We start from the raw sequence: 21,413 nt of genomic DNA, 5'->3' as shown, positions 1-21,413 counted from the left end.
AAATTTTTTAAAAGATTTTCTCTATATATTCCAATGTTAAACTTGATCCCCCAATTGTGCCCCCACCCTACCCCCGGGGACCATGATTTGAACAAACTTGAATCTACACTTCCTGAGGATGCTTCCATTTTAATTTGAGCTTTTCTGGCCAAATAGTTTTTGAGAAGAAGATTTTTAAAGATTTTCTCTATATATTCCTATGTAAAACTTGATCCCCCAATTGTGGCCCCACCCTACCCCCGGGGACCATGATTTGAACAAACTTGAATTTACACTTCCTGAGGATGCTTCCAATTTAAATTGAGCTTTTCTGGCCAAATAGTTTTTGAGAAGAAGATTTTTAAAGATTTTCTCTATATATTCCTATGTAAAACTTGATCCCCCAATTGTGGCCCCACCCTACCCCCGGGGACCATGATTTGAACAAACTTGAATCTACACTACCTGGTGATGCCTCCACTGAAAGTTGAGCTTTCCTGGACTAATAGTTTTTGAGAAGAATTTTTTTAAAGATTTTCTCTATATATTCCTATGTAAAACTTGATACCCCAATTGTGGCCCCACCCTACCCCTGGGGACCATGATTTGAACAAATTTGAATCAACACTTCCTGAGGATGCTTCCATTTTAATTTGAGCTTTTCTGGCCTAATATTTTTTTAAAAGAAATTTTTTTAAAGATTTTCTCTATATATTCCTATGTAAAACTTGATCCCCCAATTGTGGCCCCACCCTACCCCCGGGGACCATGATTTGAACAAACTTGAATCTACACTACATGAGGATGCTCCCATTTTAATTTGAATCTTTCTGGGCTGATAGTTTTTGAGAAGATAATTTTTAAAGATTTTCTCTATATATTCCTATGTAAAACTTGATCCCCCAATTGTGGCCCCACCCTACCCCCGGGGACCATGATTTGAACAAACTTGAATCTACACTACCTAATAATGCCTCCACACAAGTTTAAGCTTTACCAGCCTAATAATTTTTGAGAAGAAGATTTTTAAAAAATACCAATAAATTTTCAATAATTCTCAATTATCTCCCCTTTAAAAAGGGCGTTGCCCTTCATTTGAACAAACTTGAATTCCCTTCACCTAGTGGTGCTTTGTGCCAAATTTGGTTGAAATCTGCCCAGTGGTTCTTGAGAAGAAGATGAAAATGTGAAAAGTTTACAACGACGACGACGACGACGACGACGACAACGACAACGACAACGACGACAGACAACGGACAAATTGTGATCAGAAAAGCTCACTTGAGCCTTTGGCTCAGGTGAGCTAAAAATGGATGGATTCACTCTTGCTTAGAATAGTTACGTGTTTTTTAGTCATAGCTTTAAGAAATTTTCTTTATTTAGAAACAGGGTGGGAACTATAAATAATGAGATAATGTAAACGTATTATATTTGGCAAGTTCACACATTCAAACAAAAGTGTGGAAGATTCAACTGAACTATTTAAGTTTATTTGCACTATTTTCTTATCAAACTGACTATTCTACTTAGCACACCATTACCGCATTTAAAACATTTTTTTTCACTAAATGTACTATAAATGTTATACATGTTAACTGTATGGCATTGTAAAATGTAATACATTAGGGAGATTAATATTTTTACGTTTTATTACGAACTTGTGTCCGATCCTTTTGACATCTTTATGGTCAATAAAATATGTTCTACTCTACTCAACCGTACAAAACATGTTGGCATGCTCATTAAACAAGTTTCAGACTAAGATACCAACCCACTTTTAGGACACATCTTAGTCTTTGAACAGTTTCTTGAAGCCGTCTGAAATTAAATTGCCTTATCGTATTTAAATCTAACGCCGAAAGGTTCAGCCATTTCCCGACAAGCTAACCCGATTATAAAATTAAATGGGAAAGAATTCAATAAAAATGTTTCATTTAGGTGGCTCACTACACCTTGAAATATTTTCTTGAATCAGCAGAAAATTACTTGATTAAAATAGATATCATAATGGATAAAAGTATTTAGGTCAATTAGGCAAAACAATGTGCAATTTTGGATGAAAAATTACATTTTTGAAAATTTGATTCAGTAAACATGAACAAAAGCTCCAGGCGGTTTTGAACTCATCATCTGCGGTTTAGAAGCCCAATACTTTTATCACATACAACGGAATTGAACGAAATAAACAATTTAACAAAATATTTAAATCGCCATCTTGTGATGTAATGTCTTAAAAAGTATAAGTCTGGGTGTAGTGAGGTACGTTAAACAATACCTCCATTCTTTATTGCTGTTTAATCAATTTATTTTATTTATCTAATACAAACAAAAAACTGCAATCACTCACATGTTTGATTATTTAATTGTTTACATTCCGTATACGGTTTAACATAACCATTCATTTATTCATTTGGCTAGAATTAAAGGTTGGTTTTCTTATAGCGATAAGTAATACTTGAATGGGGGATTCTAAAATTCTGAAGTCTGGGTCAGCTTGAGTTACGGTTCACCGGTCCACCCCTTAGTTTAGTGGAGACAGATAACCAGTTCAACTACTGATGTTCACTCATTCCTTCCGAGAAATAGACTATTTTAAACAAACGAACGTAAATGTGTTAATAAATTAAACTTTTTAAAAAATATTTCATCGTTTTCTTAATGCCTTATTCCAAAATATCGACGGTATTAGATAGAATAGGTTAATGTTTGTTTGTAGGATGCAGGATACAGAATATATAAGATAGGACAAGATTGTTTTGTCAGCTTTCGCAAGATGAAGTGTAACATATAAGAAAATGTCACTAAATGTACTAATGGAAATTTGAAATTAAGCTATTTATGAATGGTTTCCTCGAACTTGTTATAAGCAGGTGTATTATGTTCATTTTCACAAAACATATCGGCAGTCTATTTGTTTGACAAGTGTGTAGCCAGGGAAGAATTAAAATAAGTGAGACAAAACAAAGATCTGCATATTTGAAAATAAGGAAAAATAACTGGAAACATTTGAAATCTCACTATTTCAAAAATGTTTAACCTCCAAAACAATAGAGAATACGTGATTAAAGCCGTCTTGAGAGTTGAGTCTAATTGTTTCATGATAAAAAAGTAAAGCAGAGTATAACAAGGCTATATATATAGTCTCTTCAACAAAGGTCATAACATTTTCAAAATGTTTACAAAAGGGGTGTAAATACAAAATAATAACTGTGCGATTGCATGAAAAATGCCATGGGCAATTGTTCACTTGAAGCAAAGTATCAATCTTTGATCAAAAATGCAAATGAGATTTTAAATTTGAAAATGAAACTGAGTGAATTGAGATTGGTGTCATGTGGTGCAAAACATATTCATATTTACTTGAACATTCTACAAATTGATAAGCCTATAATTAGTGAAAAATTGACTTGTTTGTGAATATCCCATTTACAGATATAAAATTTTTAAAACTATTTGAACTAATTTTCTTCAATATACAGATAATCATTTTCTTCAGAAATCCTTTTTCAAAACAATCAAATGAGAAGTTGGACACCTCCCAATTTAAAACATTTCAGACTTGAAGGTGCATTAAAAGAATATACTTCCTTAAACGTTATTAGTCTACCTTGCCTGAATACCAAATGACAAATTAAAGCCTCCAAATTTCTATGCATAAGATTTTAAAATATTAATCATTTTTATTGTATTAATGATATGGATAAATTTAACCCATAATAGAGTAACGTCAGCATCATAAGGTTTGATCAACCTCGTATCTTCTTTATACAGAAATCTAAAGTAAAACGTTGAATATAACAGTATACCTGTATTTTGATCTTTATATGATTTTCTAAAAATCTCTGATATTATGAGAAATATCTGGATCTAATTGTTAACACATTCATAAGACCTCAAGCCAAGGCTGTTGTTTGCAACGTGCGAGTTAAACTTGCATATTTGTCCAGGATAATTTATAAAAGTGGACAGAGAGAAGATGGACGAAAGATTATTTGCTAATTTAGGAACGACAAGTATCGGATGTCGATTTCCCTTTTCATTGGACCTTTTTGAAAGCAATATTCTATACTGTCTTTCGAGTTATTTTGAGGGTTTTTTTATGAATTGGTGTTTATGCAGACACTATATCTATTTAATATGATATAGTTAGGCTAATATCGGTGAAACATTAGGTGCCGAAATAGAGCAGTGTTTCTTTCTTATCTTATTAAAACACTACGATCGAGTTATAAACGTATATATTTTCTATTATACTCGGCACTTTGCCATAGAGCTTGTAATTTTTTATTTTAATACCATTTTTCTTAAAGCTTAAAATGCACAGATATTTTCAAAATGCGTTATGCATGGTATGTAGAGTAACGCAAGGTCTATGATATGATGTGTCTTAAATACAATGATTTTTTTCTTTTAAAACTAAGGTTGTTCTAAAGACGGTAAACTTTTCAAAAGAGCTATTCTTGTTTAGTCAATCATTCTGAATCTCATGAAACTTTATATTTTTATGTTTATCTAAAGAAGTTAAAAGTACTTTTGTTACAAACTTTAAGATAAACATATTGTTAAAAATGAGTTAGTCAATAAACAAATAAACAGGCTATAATTTCAATGTTTAATTCATGCGTTCAATTTATGTATCATTGTTTCATTCAATATACACTGCTCTTTCAATGTATAACATTTTATATTACAGAATGTATTTTTATATAGATTTTTTTGTAGAGTGAATTTGTAAGTTAACTCGCCAATGCAGTTAATCGCAGCGTATGAATGAGAAGATGTGCATTCTATCCTATTTTTATTAATAAATAAACAGCGTATAAATATCTTAAAAGAATTAGCACGACGGCAACTGCTTTTTCGTTGATTGCATTGTTAGTGTACAAATTTTTGTTTTAACTTCAGTAATGAAGGGATTTTTTTATTAATACGAAAATTTCTCTTTAGAAACTTAGTCATCATTCAATGGGGGTCAAAAGTGTCTACATTCTACTATCTACATTCAAAATGTAAACTAAAACATGACCTACGCTTTGTAATTGAAAACTCTGTGTCTGTTTTAAAACTCTACGATATTTTTGTTTTAAGCATGAACTTCGAACACATGTATGTTTTCAATGACTGTTTTAAAATCCAAAAATTCCTCCAAAGAAAACAAAAGTTTTTTGTTTATCATTCCAAAACATCATTCAAGCAGTCAATTATTTACACCTGAGGTGTTAAATCACTTGACATAAAACAAACCAACAGCAGGTTTAAGGTGATAATTACCAACTTATCAGTCTTTAAGGGATTATATCACAATCATCAAATTTTCAAAAGTATTTTAAATATCTGGTAGTTTTAAAGCTTAATTACAAACTTGTAATGAGTTTTTTTAATCAAATGAGAGAGAGAGACAGAGAGAGAGAGAGAGAGAGAGAGAGAGAGAGAGAGAGAGAGAGAGAGAGAGATTTGTAACTAGGAACTCTATGCTGAATTTTAAAAAGCGTAGGTCAAGCTGAATATTTTGAATATATATCCTTTTTTCCAAACAGTTTTACGTGGGAAAGAATTGTACAAACCTAAGTATTTGCAACGTGAATTAATTAAGGCCCTTTCATTTGATTGACTTGATCGTTTGTGTTATATCTCTTTTCTTCTGTTGCTAATTCGTGTAGTTGTTCATCTATGAAATCATTCGAAAATTCGTGACATCGCTATAGGGCATCCATTATCAAAAGATCCAATGCTAGATTAAGGTTTGACTGGTTTTCGTAATTTTTTTACCGGAAACACGTGAGCTCGTGGGATGCCAATGATGAAAGCTGCTTTATTCACAGCTTCACAGACAGCTGTATGTGTATAAGTATTGGTTACATCGTTATCTACTTCTGGGCATATCTTGTCAACCTTCGTGAGCAGCACAACATGTGGTAAACCTATTCACAAACGAAATATAGATGAAAACTAACTCTTGGTATTTTTTTCCAATTTGGCGACATTGTACATAAAGATATTTCCTTTTATACGGTAATTGTAGTAAACGTGAACATTTGACTTTTCTATAGAATTTTCGTCTTACGTAATAGCTCAATAAAGGAAGCAGGTAGGTCATATATTTCTGAGTTTGAAATCGACAAGGACTTTTGTTTATACGCGTGATGATGTCAAGTCGTACATGTATATAAATGTATTGATTCCAAGATTTTGACAAAATCTTATTCAATATGTTTTCAATTTTATTTTTCAAAGAATTAGAAGCTACTATTTTGTGCATTTTAAATCCTTAAATTCTCAACATGTAAGAATAAACCAATCTTTGCTAATTTGGACTTGTTTAATTATTTCAATCTAAATACTTAATATGAACTGCTATTGAAAGATTTTTAGAAATCAAACATTAATTACATGTTGATATTTAATTAACTTTATGTTTGATCAAAGTCGAGCTGTGTGGACTTCTGCATTTGTTGATAAATTTCTTTGTTCGCAACATGTGATTATTTGAAATTTTAAGACAATGCTGAATGTTTTTTGGTGATAACAAACTTATTTGTATTAATGATCAACACAATAACGACACGTGTTAATGAATTAGTTAATATGCATTTATTAATAAAATCTCAAACCGTCTTGCCTAATTTTTCATCTAGTGTACCAAACAATTGCATCATGTTGACAGACGAAGCTTCTACTGAATTTGTGAAATTCACCGTTTGGGTTGATAGTACAGTGTAGGGAAATAGAGGGATTCATTGGTAACTTTGTAATTGAGCACTTTTTTTTGAGACAAAAGTCCATTCCTTTTGGTGGGCGATTCTTGGTTTAGGGTGTTGCTTTACTGATTATCAAAAATAAAATGTTTATATTTGCTGCGATAAATTAAAAGACTTTGATTGGAGTATCAAAAATATGTGGTATTTTATAAGCTATTTACTCTAATTTCCCCCCTTCATCAATTTTTAACATGGCTATTATGTATGCGCTATAATACTAAAGTGATTCTGCGCTATAGTATTCAGGTGACTCTTAAAACCTGTAGAATATTATATTTTATACCATAAAACAGGCTAAATTGTAAAAGTTTATAAAAATCAAAATACACATAATTATATATGATTGTATGAAAACAACAATTTGAACCAAGAAAAATCACCTTATCCTTCGAGGATATAGCAAACTTTTGATAACATAATATAAGAAGTAAATTAGTACCTGATATGTATCTATCGATATAAAAATTAACTCTTAAACAACTTACTTTCTACTTTCTCTGGAATGTTATGCGCACAATTTACTGTATCAAGACTTTTTTTCTTTTTGCAAATTTTGACCCTAGAAAGATACGAGAATAGGAACACAATAGGTTACAAGTTAATGTATTGAAATACATCTTCTTTTTAGAAAGTCTTGTTAGTATAAAAATGTTTGACACAGAACTACAAGTATATTTAAACCGTTGGTTTTTTTTTTATTGAAATTGGCTACGAAAACGTGTTTGAGTTACAAAGGGGACGTTGTGCCCACTGTTTATTTTTATATATTGTACGGAAGGAACATTCATGTTGAATACCCAGTTAATTTCATATTTATTGTGCATATAAATATATATGCACAATGATATAAATATAAACAATCTATTGTGTGTTTTAGACCTCGGATTTTAGTGTTATTTTTCACTATCAAAAAAGTAGGTCAATGACTTACGTTTTGAGTTAATGGCAATTAAAATTAAATTTAACCCATAATAGAGTAACGTCAGCATCATAAGGTTTGATCAACCTCGTATCTTCTTTATACAGAAATCTAAAGTAAAACGTTGAATATAACAGTATACCTGTATTTTGATCTTTATATGATTTTCTAAAAATCTCTGATATTATGAGAAATATCTGGATCTAATTGTTAACACATTCATAAGACCTCAAGCCAAGGCTGTTGTTTGCAACGTGCGAGTTAAACTTGCATATTTGTCCTGGATAATTTATAAAAGTGGACAGAGAGAAGATGGACGAAAGATTATTTGCTAATTTAGGAACGACAAGTATCGGATGTCGATTTCCCTTTTCATTGGACCTTTTTGAAAGCAATATTCTATACTGTCTTTCGAGTTATTTTGAGGGTTTTTTTTATGAATTGGTGTTTATGCAGACACTATATCTATTTAATATGATATAGTTAGGCTAATATCGGTGAAACATTAGGTGCCGAAATAGAGCAGTGTTTCTTTCTTATCTTATTAAAACACTACGATCGAGTTATAAACGTATATATTTTCTATTATACTCGGCACTTTGCCATAGAGCTTGTAATTTTTTATTTTAATACCATTTTTCTTAAAGCTTAAAATGCACAGATATTTTCAAAATGCGTTATGCATGGTATGTAGAGTAACGCAAGGTCTATGATATGATGTGTCTTAAATACAATGATTTTTTTCTTTTAAAACTAAGGTTGTTCTAAAGACGGTAAACTTTTCAAAAGAGCTATTCTTGTTTAGTCAATCATTCTGAATCTCATGAAACTTTATATTTTTATGTTTATCTAAAGAAGTTAAAAGTACTTTTGTTACAAACTTTAAGATAAACATATTGTTAAAAATGAGTTAGTCAATAAACAAATAAACAGGCTATAATTTCAATGTTTAATTCATGCGTTCAATTTATGTATCATTCTTTCATTCAATATACACTGCTCTTTCAATGTATAACATTTTATATTACAGAATGTATTTTTATATAGATTTTTTTGTAGAGTGAATTTGTAAGTTAACTCGCCAATGCAGTTAATCGCAGCGTATGAATGAGAAGATGTGCATTCTATCCTATTTTTATTAATAAATAAACAGCGTATAAATATCTTAAAAGAATTAGCACGACGGCAACTGCTTTTTCGTTGATTGCATTGTTAGTGTACAAATTTTTGTTTTAACTTCAGTAATGAAGGGATTTTTTTATTAATACGAAAATTTCTCTTTAGAAACTTAGTCATCATTCAATGGGGGTCAAAAGTGTCTACATTCTACTATCTACATTCAAAATGTAAACTAAAACATGACCTACGCTTTGTAATTGAAAACTCTGTGTCTGTTTTAAAACTCTACGATATTTTTGTTTTAAGCATGAACTTCGAACACATGTATGTTTTCAATGACTGTTTTAAAATCCAAAAATTCCTCCAAAGAAAACAAAAGTTTTTTGTTTATCATTCCAAAACATCATTCAAGCAGTCAATTATTTACACCTGAGGTGTTAAATCACTTGACATAAAACAAACCAACAGCAGGTTTAAGGTGATAATTACCAACTTATCAGTCTTTAAGGGATTATATCACAATCATCAAATTTTCAAAAGTATTTTAAATATCTGGTAGTTTTAAAGCTTAATTACAAACTTGTAATGAGTTTTTTTAATCAAATGAGAGAGAGAGACAGAGAGAGAGAGAGAGAGAGAGAGAGAGAGAGAGATTTGTAACTAGGAACTCTATGCTGAATTTTAAAAAGCGTAGGTCAAGCTGAATATTTTGAATATATATCCTTTTTTCCAAACAGTTTTACGTGGGAAAGAATTGTACAAACCTAAGTATTTGCAACGTGAATTAATTAAGGCCCTTTCATTTGATTGACTTGATCGTTTGTGTTATATCTCTTTTCTTCTGTTGCTAATTCGTGTAGTTGTTCATCTATGAAATCATTCGAAAATTCGTGACATCGCTATAGGGCATCCATTATCAAAAGATCCAATGCTAGATTAAGGTTTGACTGGTTTTCGTAATTTTTTTACCGGAAACACGTGAGCTCGTGGGATGCCAATGATGAAAGCTGCTTTATTCACAGCTTCACAGACAGCTGTATGTGTATAAGTATTGGTTACATCGTTATCTACTTCTGGGCATATCTTGTCAACCTTCGTGAGCAGCACAACATGTGGTAAACCTATTCACAAACGAAATATAGATGAAAACTAACTCTTGGTATTTTTTTCCAATTTGGCGACATTGTACATAAAGATATTTCCTTTTATACGGTAATTGTAGTAAACGTGAACATTTGACTTTTCTATAGAATTTTCGTCTTACGTAATAGCTCAATAAAGGAAGCAGGTAGGTCATATATTTCTGAGTTTGAAATCGACAAGGACTTTTGTTTATACGCGTGATGATGTCAAGTCGTACATGTATATAAATGTATTGATTCCAAGATTTTGACAAAATCTTATTCAATATGTTTTCAATTTTATTTTTCAAAGAATTAGAAGTTACTATTTTGTGCATTTTAAATCCTTAAATTCTCAACATGTAAGAATAAACCAATCTTTGCTAATTTGGACTTGTTTAATTATTTCAATCTAAATACTTAATATGAACTGCTATTGAAAGATTTTTAGAAATCAAACATTAATTACATGTTGATATTTAATTAACTTTATGTTTGATCAAAGTCGAGCTGTGTGGACTTCTGCATTTGTTGATAAATTTCTTTGTTCGCAACATGTGATTATTTGAAATTTTAAGACAATGCTGAATGTTTTTTGGTGATAACAAACTTATTTGTATTAATGATCAACACAATAACGACACGTGTTAATGAATTAGTTAATATGCATTTATTAATAAAATCTCAAACCGTCTTGCCTAATTTTTCATCTAGTGTACCAAACAATTGCATCATGTTGACAGACGAAGCTTCTACTGAATTTGTGAAATTCACCGTTTGGGTTGATAGTACAGTGTAGGGAAATAGAGGGATTCATTGGTAACTTTGTAATTGAGCACTTTTTTTTGAGACAAAAGTCCATTCCTTTTGGTGGGCGATTCTTGGTTTAGGGTGTTGCTTTACTGATTATCAAAAATAAAATGTTTATATTTGCTGCGATAAATTAAAAGACTTTGATTGGAGTATCAAAAATATGTGGTATTTTATAAGCTATTTACTCTAATTTCCCCCCTTCATCAATTTTTAACATGGCTATTATGTATGCGCTATAATACTAAAGTGATTCTGCGCTATAGTATTCAGGTGACTCTTAAAACCTGTAGAATATTATATTTTATACCATAAAACAGGCTAAATTGTAAAAGTTTATAAAAATCAAAATACACATAATTATATATGATTGTATGAAAACAACAATTTGAACCAAGAAAAATCACCTTATCCTTCGAGGATATAGCAAACTTTTGATAACATAATATAAGAAGTAAATTAGTACCTGATATGTATCTATCGATATAAAAATTAACTCTTAAACAACTTACTTTCTACTTTCTCTGGAATGTTATGCGCACAATTTACTGTATCAAGACTTTTTTTCTTTTTGCAAATTTTGACCCTAGAAAGATACGAGAATAGGAACACAATAGGTTACAAGTTAATGTATTGAAATACATCTTCTTTTTAGAAAGTCTTGTTAGTATAAAAATGTTTGACACAGAACTACAAGTATATTTAAACCGTTGGTTTTTTTTTTATTGAAATTGGCTACGAAAACGTGTTTGAGTTACAAAGGGGACGTTGTGCCCACTGTTTATTTTTATATATTGTACGGAAGGAACATTCATGTTGAATACCCAGTTAATTTCATATTTATTGTGCATATAAATATATATGCACAATGATATAAATATAAACAATCTATTGTGTGTTTTAGACCTCGGATTTTAGTGTTATTTTTCACTATCAAAAAAGTAGGTCAATGACTTACGTTTTGAGTTAATGGCAATTAAACATTTTTTTTTAAATGAAGAACAATCCCTAAAAGTTTTATACCATTTTTTAAATTTTCTTAATTGCGAAAATATTACAAATAACGAAACTCTTTCAAAAATGAAATAAAGTTTTGTGAATGGCAGTGGCACTAAATAGACACAAAGCATTAAGTTATCAGTAACAATTTTAAAAAATGTCCCGGTCCAAATTACCTCTATCAGTTTTCAAATCCCTACCAGTTTTTTATTCAGTTTAACAGAAAACTGAATGATTACATAAAAACATTTATAGAATCAAACTTCTTATATTTTATTCTGCTGGCTTAAAATTTATAAAAATTTAACGATCAAAATTCTGTGGTGTTTTTAAGCATTTTTTTAAATATTTTGCATTGCGTGTCAAACATTTATCTTATTAAATTAGTGAAATAAAAACCAGTAGAAAATATGCAAAGCTATATTTACTAGCAAACAAAATCTTTTCTTTTATTAATACTGTACTGCCAAAAATGTTTCAGCGGAAAACAAAAATCTGAAAAATTTAGTCTAAATTCCCTCTGTTTTGCTATTACTTGATTTTCGTTTGAGCCTAATTCGATAATAGTAGAGAGATAACAAATTTTATGACATTAATAGTTCATTTCATAAATACCTTTTGTGTTTAAAACAAATTTTACTCTTGACATTGATCTTTGTAACAACCCAAATTTGACAACTCAACCCCTAAGTAAACACATCCTTTAATTAGAAAGAAAGAAGCCATATTGTGCCGACATTTCACAGTCTGCTGTGTATGATATTTCACAGTGTTTTCAGTTTTAAGGAAAATCGAATTTTTTAAAAACAAAATTAAGACTTTATTGAACATCTTTGTCGTAAGTTATAAGCATTAATTTCTTCCACTGAATTTATTACTACTAAATTATAGAGAAGTATCTGTAACAAAGGTGTTTATGTCTATCAAACTAGTTGGTTAAAAACTTAATTTTAATTCTTTTTTTTAAATTTTTATTAATGCATACTATACTCGATGATTTAATGTTCACGAAAAAGTGTTCATTGGGAATAAAGTGACTTCCAGCATACATGTATTTCAAATATAAAGTGTAAATGCAATGCTTTGTATTCTGACCTACAACTCGGTAAACTTCCAAGTCTGTGACCATTAGATTGTTGTTTGTTATAGAGTTCACATTTTGGCCGTTCAGGTTGTAGCTCATACCAGTTTTGTTTACGGATCCATTTAGAGAAAACTCATTCCCTGAGTTAGTAATTGTTCCGGAAAATGTACAAAAATCATGCCCTCCCCCAAATGTTGGTCCGCATAAATTGCTACCAAATCCAGCTTTACTATCATCTTTGATGGGAAATTTCAGTGGATTAGATGATCCATTGTACTGTAGCCGGAAGAGAAAGGCTTTGATGTCGTTTATGTAACCACCATTAGAGTTCCAGCTCTGTGACAGGTAGCCGCCGTATATCGTGCTGTTTGTGTTGTACAGGATTGTCACCGTTGGGCCTTGGTCGTCACACTGTTGATGAAATGCTTGGGCTGAACATCCGTCCCTGCTGATCTTATATGATAACCGGAAATGACAGGGCTTACCAATCCATGTGATAAGCTGCTCTCTGTATGCTCTTCGTAGAAGCTCTGGCATGTTTTAGATGGCTTTAATTTTGGTTTCGTCTAGAAATAAAACAATACATTTCATTTAACGTCATAACAATTCAAACTGCAGGTAAATTACAATTTCGAAAAATACAACCCAGAAATTCCTGATAATAAACATTAGCCGGTCTTGTATAGCATAAGAAACGTTCTTTAAATTTTTTTGTGTTTCATATGCACTTAACAGTTGGCGATGCGACAGACATGCATTTTCTTTTTTAAATTGATTACTTGTAAAGTAATGTATAACTTAATAAATACAATAACTCTTAAAAATCTAATATTTTTAAAAGAAAATTGCAAACTCTTTTTATCTTAAGCTAGTGTGTTTATACATTGTCTTCGTTGTTTAAGTTAAAAAGGCATCAAAGAAGTGCGTTGCATTTTATAATCGTTTAATATTTATTAGTTTGACGAGATATTGGCGATTCTGATTGGTCGACAAATTTTCGTTGATACCTGCATCAATAAAATTTCTGCAGTAACGTCTTTTTTCTGCTGTTCTCATCTAACACTACTTAAAGAACGTGAAGTTCCAAATAAACAACAAAATGTAAAGTTGTATCTGTTTAATTGTAAGCAAATAAATAACAACTCTAAGCACATAAGAAAAAAAAGTATAACCTTGAAAAAAAAATACACATAAATAAATTCACGAAATAGAAAATTAAGTGTCTTATCACAACTTCGTCTGCTTGGGGCGACGATCAACATTTATAACGAGGCTGACTGTTCCAGTAATAATTATAACTAGAGCAGAGCTCGTGGCAAAGCCACGAGTAGGTCTTCCGTTGTTGCTGCGGGTTGGAAATATATGTGATATGGTGTCAAACGATTATAATGACTAAACTTTCAGTTCTGCTTTTGTTATAAAAACGTGTTGTGATTGATGTTTTGGAAAAGAAAGGAAGAAAATGTTTAAGAAAAACTATTTGTCGAACACAGTTTGTGTAATCGTTTCAAAAATTCTTTAAAAAATGAGATGTTTAATGGCGATTTAAATTTTCAAAGGGTAGCAAGCATTGTTAAAAACAGTATGTACTCATGATTCATATCAGGATTTGTATTTTTTTTAACCGAACCCGCCTACAAAACACGTAACCTTTTGTATGGGATAACTTCTTTATATAAATCTTTCTAAATTTTTGAAAACTATATGCAAGTTTAGAATTATTACGTGCTGACAAAATTTAGTAATTAGTCAAAATTGATGGCTTCTCTGAACTTTTCTGCAGGGAAATGTGTGTCGTCTGATATTATTTAATGATACGAGTAGACTTGGACATTCAAAATAATATATAATCAGCTAAAAAAAAAAAAGATCAGCGGGAGAATTTATGCAAAAGCGAGCATCTAAATTTTACACCAGATGGTGCTGTTTCATAGAGACACCGCTATGTAACGTGATTTACAGAAATGAATATTACTTCTCTCAACAATGTAATCATATGCAAAATCTTTAATTTTTGTGTCGGTGGGTTGACTAATTAGATTGAAAAAAAACTTCAAATGCGCTTGCGTAAATTGGAATTCTGGGAAGGAATTAGACAGTCCGTGTTAGAGAAATTCGAAGAAGTTATGAAACTGGCCAGTTTCTAGATCAAACTGCACATTGATGCATTAAAGGACTATCATTGGTATCGTCTGTACCCACGGTCCGGAATCCGTATGTGCAGTCATACATTGTATGTACATCCCCACCTACAGCCATACAAATCAAGGTGCAACCTTCATATACACATGCATAGTATTATAGTTCTGGAACTATTTATCTTGTATTTTAATATATTGGGTATTCATTGTTCAGCTAAAATTAGTATTCCACTGGCTGTAGCTAACCTTGTAAGTAAATTAAGTTGCATTACAACCTCATAATACACAACTTCAATTAAAAGTTGTTTTTTTTTTAATCAATTTTCATACAATTAGCAATAAATAAAATCCCCAATAACGCACATCTATCTCACTTAAGTGTAATTGTGAGAAGCGCATATATTTTTGGGAGGCAGATATGTTGCTATATTATAGTCTGCAAGTCAAGTGAATTATCATGGTTTTTCAAAGAAATAAGAAATCTGTCGACACTTGCAGTACTTTGATGATTTCTATGGCGATCGACTGCATTGCATAATGTAGTCGTATTTCCCAAGAACAAAATTTCCTTTGACTTCAAACTTTTAATTATAATACATTATGAATTATTCTGTTCATAACTATAGAAGTTTAGCGTGTTTAACAGGTTAATTTATAAGCCACATTCTCAGGTTACGATTTCACTTCTTCAATGTGAAGATGATTGACTTCGAATAATAGTCTTATTGTTTATAAAAGCACCCTTCCAACTGTTACTCAATTACATATGTTCTGAGAAGCGACACAAGATTTTCGGTCGCACGTGAATTAACACAGACTGACCGAATAAACAAACGGGTGGGAAAACGATACACGTTGAGAAGAAAATGTTACACATAAGGAGAAGTCACCCAAAAGGATTTTCGACAGATCTGGATATCTTTTCGCCAACTTAAAAAAAATCAAGCGCGAGCACTTGTCAGCGGGGCGGGAGGAGGGGGGGGGGGGCAGCAATGAGTTCGCTTCCACACTGAAACGAACAACCATGTAGAAAAAACTACAGAGTGATTAATATGTGGCCGATAGAACCTAATCTTAAGTTGTTTAAAACTCGTGTGAATATTCTTTAAATAATCATCAAATGCCTCAATTCAGGACATTCTTTTATCGTGCTAGCACCTACCGCAAACATGTAACATGGAACTTTGATTATAATTTGATTTGATTTTTAAACTACCTTGTACGCTATCGTATAATTAAATCAATGCTTAATCAACTGTACAAGTAAAATAAATTTATCCTTTCATCTTAAACCTATAATAGTTGAAAACATAATAAAATATAGTTCTGTCCGTGCAAAATATGAAACATGAACGCGTGGTAAGGTACATGTAGAAGAACACGAACCGACCGCGCATCACTTGTCCACTCGCGCTGGATCTCCTCGGCCATGTGCGAGGGATGATCATCATTTAATATTTGTGTGTGTGTGGGTGGGGGGGGGGGGTTAAACATTTTTAGATATACAAACTAACCATTAATTTATGTCTGACGATGTTTTCAATTTGGAGTAATATCGTTCATTAATATTCACTTACACTCAAATTTTTAATAAAATAAATACTAGATGGACAAACTTTTATAACATAAACAGTTCTTGTATTTACGGCTATATAAACTCAAACACGTTCATATTCATCTAAGTGTACGTCGCGGTGTACGAAACTTGTGTATTAGATAACCGCTTACCGCTAGGTAATGCAGCCGTGGCTGATCTCCTCGGCCGTGGACGAAGGATAGATTACGTAAAGGTACAACGCACAGCTCAGTACCCAGGAAGATTTTAAAAGTTTGCAGTATAATGACCATATTCTATCAAATAGAAGTTCTTTATTTTAAACTTGAAACCCACAATTGATCTATGTCTGACATTGCTTTAGATTGAGAATGACATTGCTTTTATTAATTAACTGAACGATTTCGTAATTGAGACCTAATCGTTTAGTCCATAAACTTTTATGTGTAATCAAAACTAAAACAATTCTTGAGTTTGCGGCTAAATAAACTCATATTTGAGAGACGCAACTCTTGTGTATTAGATAACCGCTGACAGCTAGGTAGCCCAGCCGCGACCATGGTGACCGATATTCTCGGCCGCGGGCGAGGGAGAGTTTCGTTAACTTGGCCAAATTGCCGCGAGAACTGGTCAACACGTATTAATTTTTACCCTCATATTATGCAAAACATGAACACAAAAACAGTTTGATAAGATCAATAAAGTCACAAACAACATTTTTTGCAGCGACGCCCATATCGAAAAATTTACCGTTTTAGAGTTATGAGGCAAAGACTTTTAAGGGATCTAGACCCCTCATTTTAGGGGTTAGCCCCTTTTTTATAGTATCAAATGAAAGCTCTTAATATTCTGCACAACTTTTGTTCTATATGTGACTAGAAAAAATTTATAACTAAAAAGTTATTGAGCAAATATATAAGCAAAATTTAACATTTTTTGAAACATAAATTTCGATGTAATTTTTTAAGAAGTAAACGTGGGTTAATGAAACATGTAAAACTAGGAGGACAACGTTCAAGATGTCTACATTAAAGATTTGTAAATTAAAACTACTTGCTACGGATCAACTCGGAGCCTTTGCAGGTACACGAGACCCACTAAAAAAATATTCAAAGGGGAATAACTCAAAACCGGAAGTAGCGATTTCACAAAATTTTGTGCTATAATAAGCTATTGTCATTTCCAATAAACCCTGAAAATTTGAATAAAATCTAATGACAAACAAGCGAGATATTACAGTTTAAAGAAACGTCTAGAAGAAAAAGAAGAAGAACTAGAGCAAAGCTCGTTGCAAAGCAACGAGTGGGTCTTCCGTTAATGTCGGAAGTAAAGCTGGAAGGTCCTGTAACAAGCAGAACTCTTAAACCAATAACAAAAGGACCATAAATTAAAAGATGAAAAAATCGAATTATTCCTGGTACGACTTAACAAAATCCGAATGATTTTACGTACGACTTAACAAAAACCTTTCCGATTTCAAGAACGACTTAACAAAAAAAATCCGAATGTGTTACAGTACGACTTAACAATTAATTTTTAGGTACAAGTTAATTTAACCAAGAACCTGATACTAATTTCTTAACCAAAAACGCGGAATCAAAATTTCCGGAAAAATCATTTTTTGAACTCGTATATCTCTGTAATGCATCGTCCGATTTTAAAACGGCTTTCAGTGTTAGATTCAGCTTAATAAGCTCTTTAAAACACATATTCATTTTTTATTTGATCAGAAAATTCATTTTTTCGAAAAATTTGATTCCCTTCCGGTTTCGACCGGAAGTGACAGATTTTCATTTCCAGCCTTATTACAGAGGTAAATCGATTAAATCATAACCATAGAAAATTTCAAGCCTCTATCTTAAAGCGTTTTTGAGAAACGCCGCGGACAAAATGACTTTTTGAAAATTTTAAAAATGACGTAACGTAAAAAAGGAAGTGACATTTTCAAAGAAACTTCACAAACTTTGAGGTATTATAGTTGCACACAACCTCTGAAAATTTCATCAAAATCGGTTGTAAACTTTTTGAGTTATAAAGCCGAAAAGGAGTCAGAAAAAAAAATAAAAAGAATAATAATAACTAGAGCAAAGCTCGTTGCAAAGCAACGAGTGGGTCTTCCGTTAATGTCGGAAGTAAAACTGGAAGTTCCTGTAAGAAGCAGAGCTCTTAAACCAATTACAAGAGTAACTTAAAAATAAAAGATGAAAAAATCGAATTATTCCTGGTACGACTTAACAAAATACGAATGATTTTAAGTACGACTTAACAAACACCTTTCCGATTTCAAGAACGACTTAACAAAAAAAAATCCGAATGTGTTCGGATTAAGTACGACTTAACAATTATTTTTGGTACGAGTTAATTTCACTTTAAACATTACGCTATTTTTTAAACCAAGGATGCGGAATCAACATTTCCGGAAAAATCAATTTTTAAACCCCGATATCTCTGTAATGCATCGTCTGATTTTAAAACGGGTTTCGGTTTTAAATTAAGCTTAATAAAAGCTTCTTTGCTGCTTTATGATTAATATCAAATTATTAGTCAGAAAAGAGTTATTATGAAAAGACTTAGTAGCCCTTCTGGCCCCTAATTTGAGGGGCCAGCCCCTTTTTCTTGATATCAAATAAAAGGTCTCGCTAATATAAACATATTTTGTTCTACATGTGTTCATGAATTGTAAACCGTTCTCGAGATATCTGTACAAATGCGTTTTAGGGGCCGACCCTTTAACACCTTACCGGGACCACTAACCCCTAATCCACTAACAACAACATCTTTGGTATCATATTGTTAAGAACATTATTTTGAACAACTTTTGTTCTACACTGCTTTTAAAAATATTTCTCCTTTTTCAGATATTAATGATCAGAGTTTTGAGTTCTGGCCCCTTGAAACCCCTAATTACGTAATATATGACTTAGGTATGGTAATGTATAGATGAACAGCTGTAAAATGAACATTTTTGCTTCTATAAATAATAACAAAATATTGTTCAGTAAAGAGTTATTGTAAGAAGACATTAGAGCCCTCTTGACCCCTAATTTGAGGGGCCAGCCCCTTTTTCTTGACATCAAATAAAAGGTCTTGTAAATATAAACATATTTTGTTTAACAAGTGTTCACAAAATGTTTACCGTTCTTGAGATATCTGTACAAATGTGTTTTAGGGGCCGACCCTTTAACTCCTAAATGGGGTCATAAACAAAAAAATTTAAGGTAGCATATTGTACAAAACATTATTTTGAACAACTTTTGTTCTACATTGCTTTTAAAAATATTTCTCCTTTTTCAGATATTATTGATCAAAGTTTTGAACTTCTGGCCCCTTGAAACCCCTAATTACGTAATATATGACTTAAGTATGGTACTGTATAGATAAACAGCTGTACAATGAACATTTTTGCTTCTATAACTGATAACAAATTATTGTTCACTAAAAAGTTATTGCAAATAGACTTTAGAGCCCTCTTGGCCCCTAATTTGAGGGGCCAGCCCCTTTTTCTTGATATCAAATAAAAGCCCGTGTAAATTAAAACAGCTTTTGCATTACATGTGTTAACAAAATATTTATACGTCAAAAGATATTACGGAAAATGTGCGAAAATTTTGGGAAAAAATTTGGTGCTAATTTTCAGGTTCAGGCGAGCTTCTAGGCCTTGCGCATTTTTCGCAATTGGAAGCATGGAGGGAAATCTACAGACATTCATCTACAATCCCTGCAAATTTCAAGCTTTTATCATGATTAGTTTCAGAGGAGATGCGTGGACAAAATGACCCTTAAAAATTTACAAAATCGTCCATATCTGAAACCGGAAGTGACGTAATCATTTGAAATTTTAATAATCAGTAGCGACATTGATGCTTAATAACTCCTAAAAATTTGGTGTAAATCGGTTGAAAAGTTTCTGAGAAATAACGCTCCAAAAAAGTCAGAAAAAGAAAAAAAAGTATAATAACTAGAGCAAAGCTCGTTGCAAAGCAACGAGTGGGTCTTCCGTTAATGTCGGAAGTAAAGCTGGAAGTTCCTGTAAGAAGCAAAGCTCTTTAACCAATAACAAGAGTAACTAAAATAAAAAGATGAAAAAAATCGTCCGATTTTAAAACGGATTTCAGTGTTAGATTCAGCTTGATAAGTTCTATAAAACACATATTCATTTTTCATTTGATCAGAAAATTCATTTTTTCGAAAAATTTGTTTCACTTCCGGTTTTGACCGGAAGTGACGGATTTTTATTTCCAGCCTTATTGCACATGTAAATTGCCAAATTTTATAACCACAGAAAATTTCAAGACTCTATCTTAAAGCGTTTTTGAGAAATGACGCGGACAAATTGACTTTTTTTTAAGTTTTAAAATGACGTAACGTCAAAACGGAAGTGACGTTGTTATGGAAACTTTAACATCTTTGAGGCATTATAATTGCACATAATCCCTGAAAGTTTCCTTCAAATAAGTTGAAAACTTTTTGAGTTATGAAGCCGAAAAGGAGTCAGAAAAAAAAGAAAAAGAAAAAAAATAATAATAAAAAGAAACCGAAGAATAACAAGAGGGTCTTCCGTTGGAAACGGAAGACCCTAATATAGAAAAAGAAACCGTAGAATAACAGAAGGGTTTTCCGTTGAAAACGGAAAACCCTAAAAATAATAATGAAGAATTTCCAACAGAATCAGTACAAGGTCTTCCGTTTGAAACGGAAGACCTTAATGAACATACAGGCCTACACACTTTCATGGTAACACTGCTGTTTAAATTTGGTTATCTAGTTTTCACAAAGTTTACAAAAATACTATTCTTAGTTCGAAAATTAAATTTTTTCGTCCAAGATCACGTCTCATTGAATCATGATATTACTCAGTGGCATAATTCAGCGATTTAACTCATGTAAACTATTTTTTATATTATGACATGCGGAAAATGTACAGGTCG

The sequence above is a fragment of the Magallana gigas genome, chromosome 4 (genome assembly GCF_963853765.1).
Source record: "Magallana gigas chromosome 4, xbMagGiga1.1, whole genome shotgun sequence".
In the NCBI taxonomy this organism is placed as follows: domain Eukaryota; kingdom Metazoa; phylum Mollusca; class Bivalvia; order Ostreida; family Ostreidae; genus Magallana; species Magallana gigas.
This window is presented reverse-complemented; position numbering follows the sequence as displayed.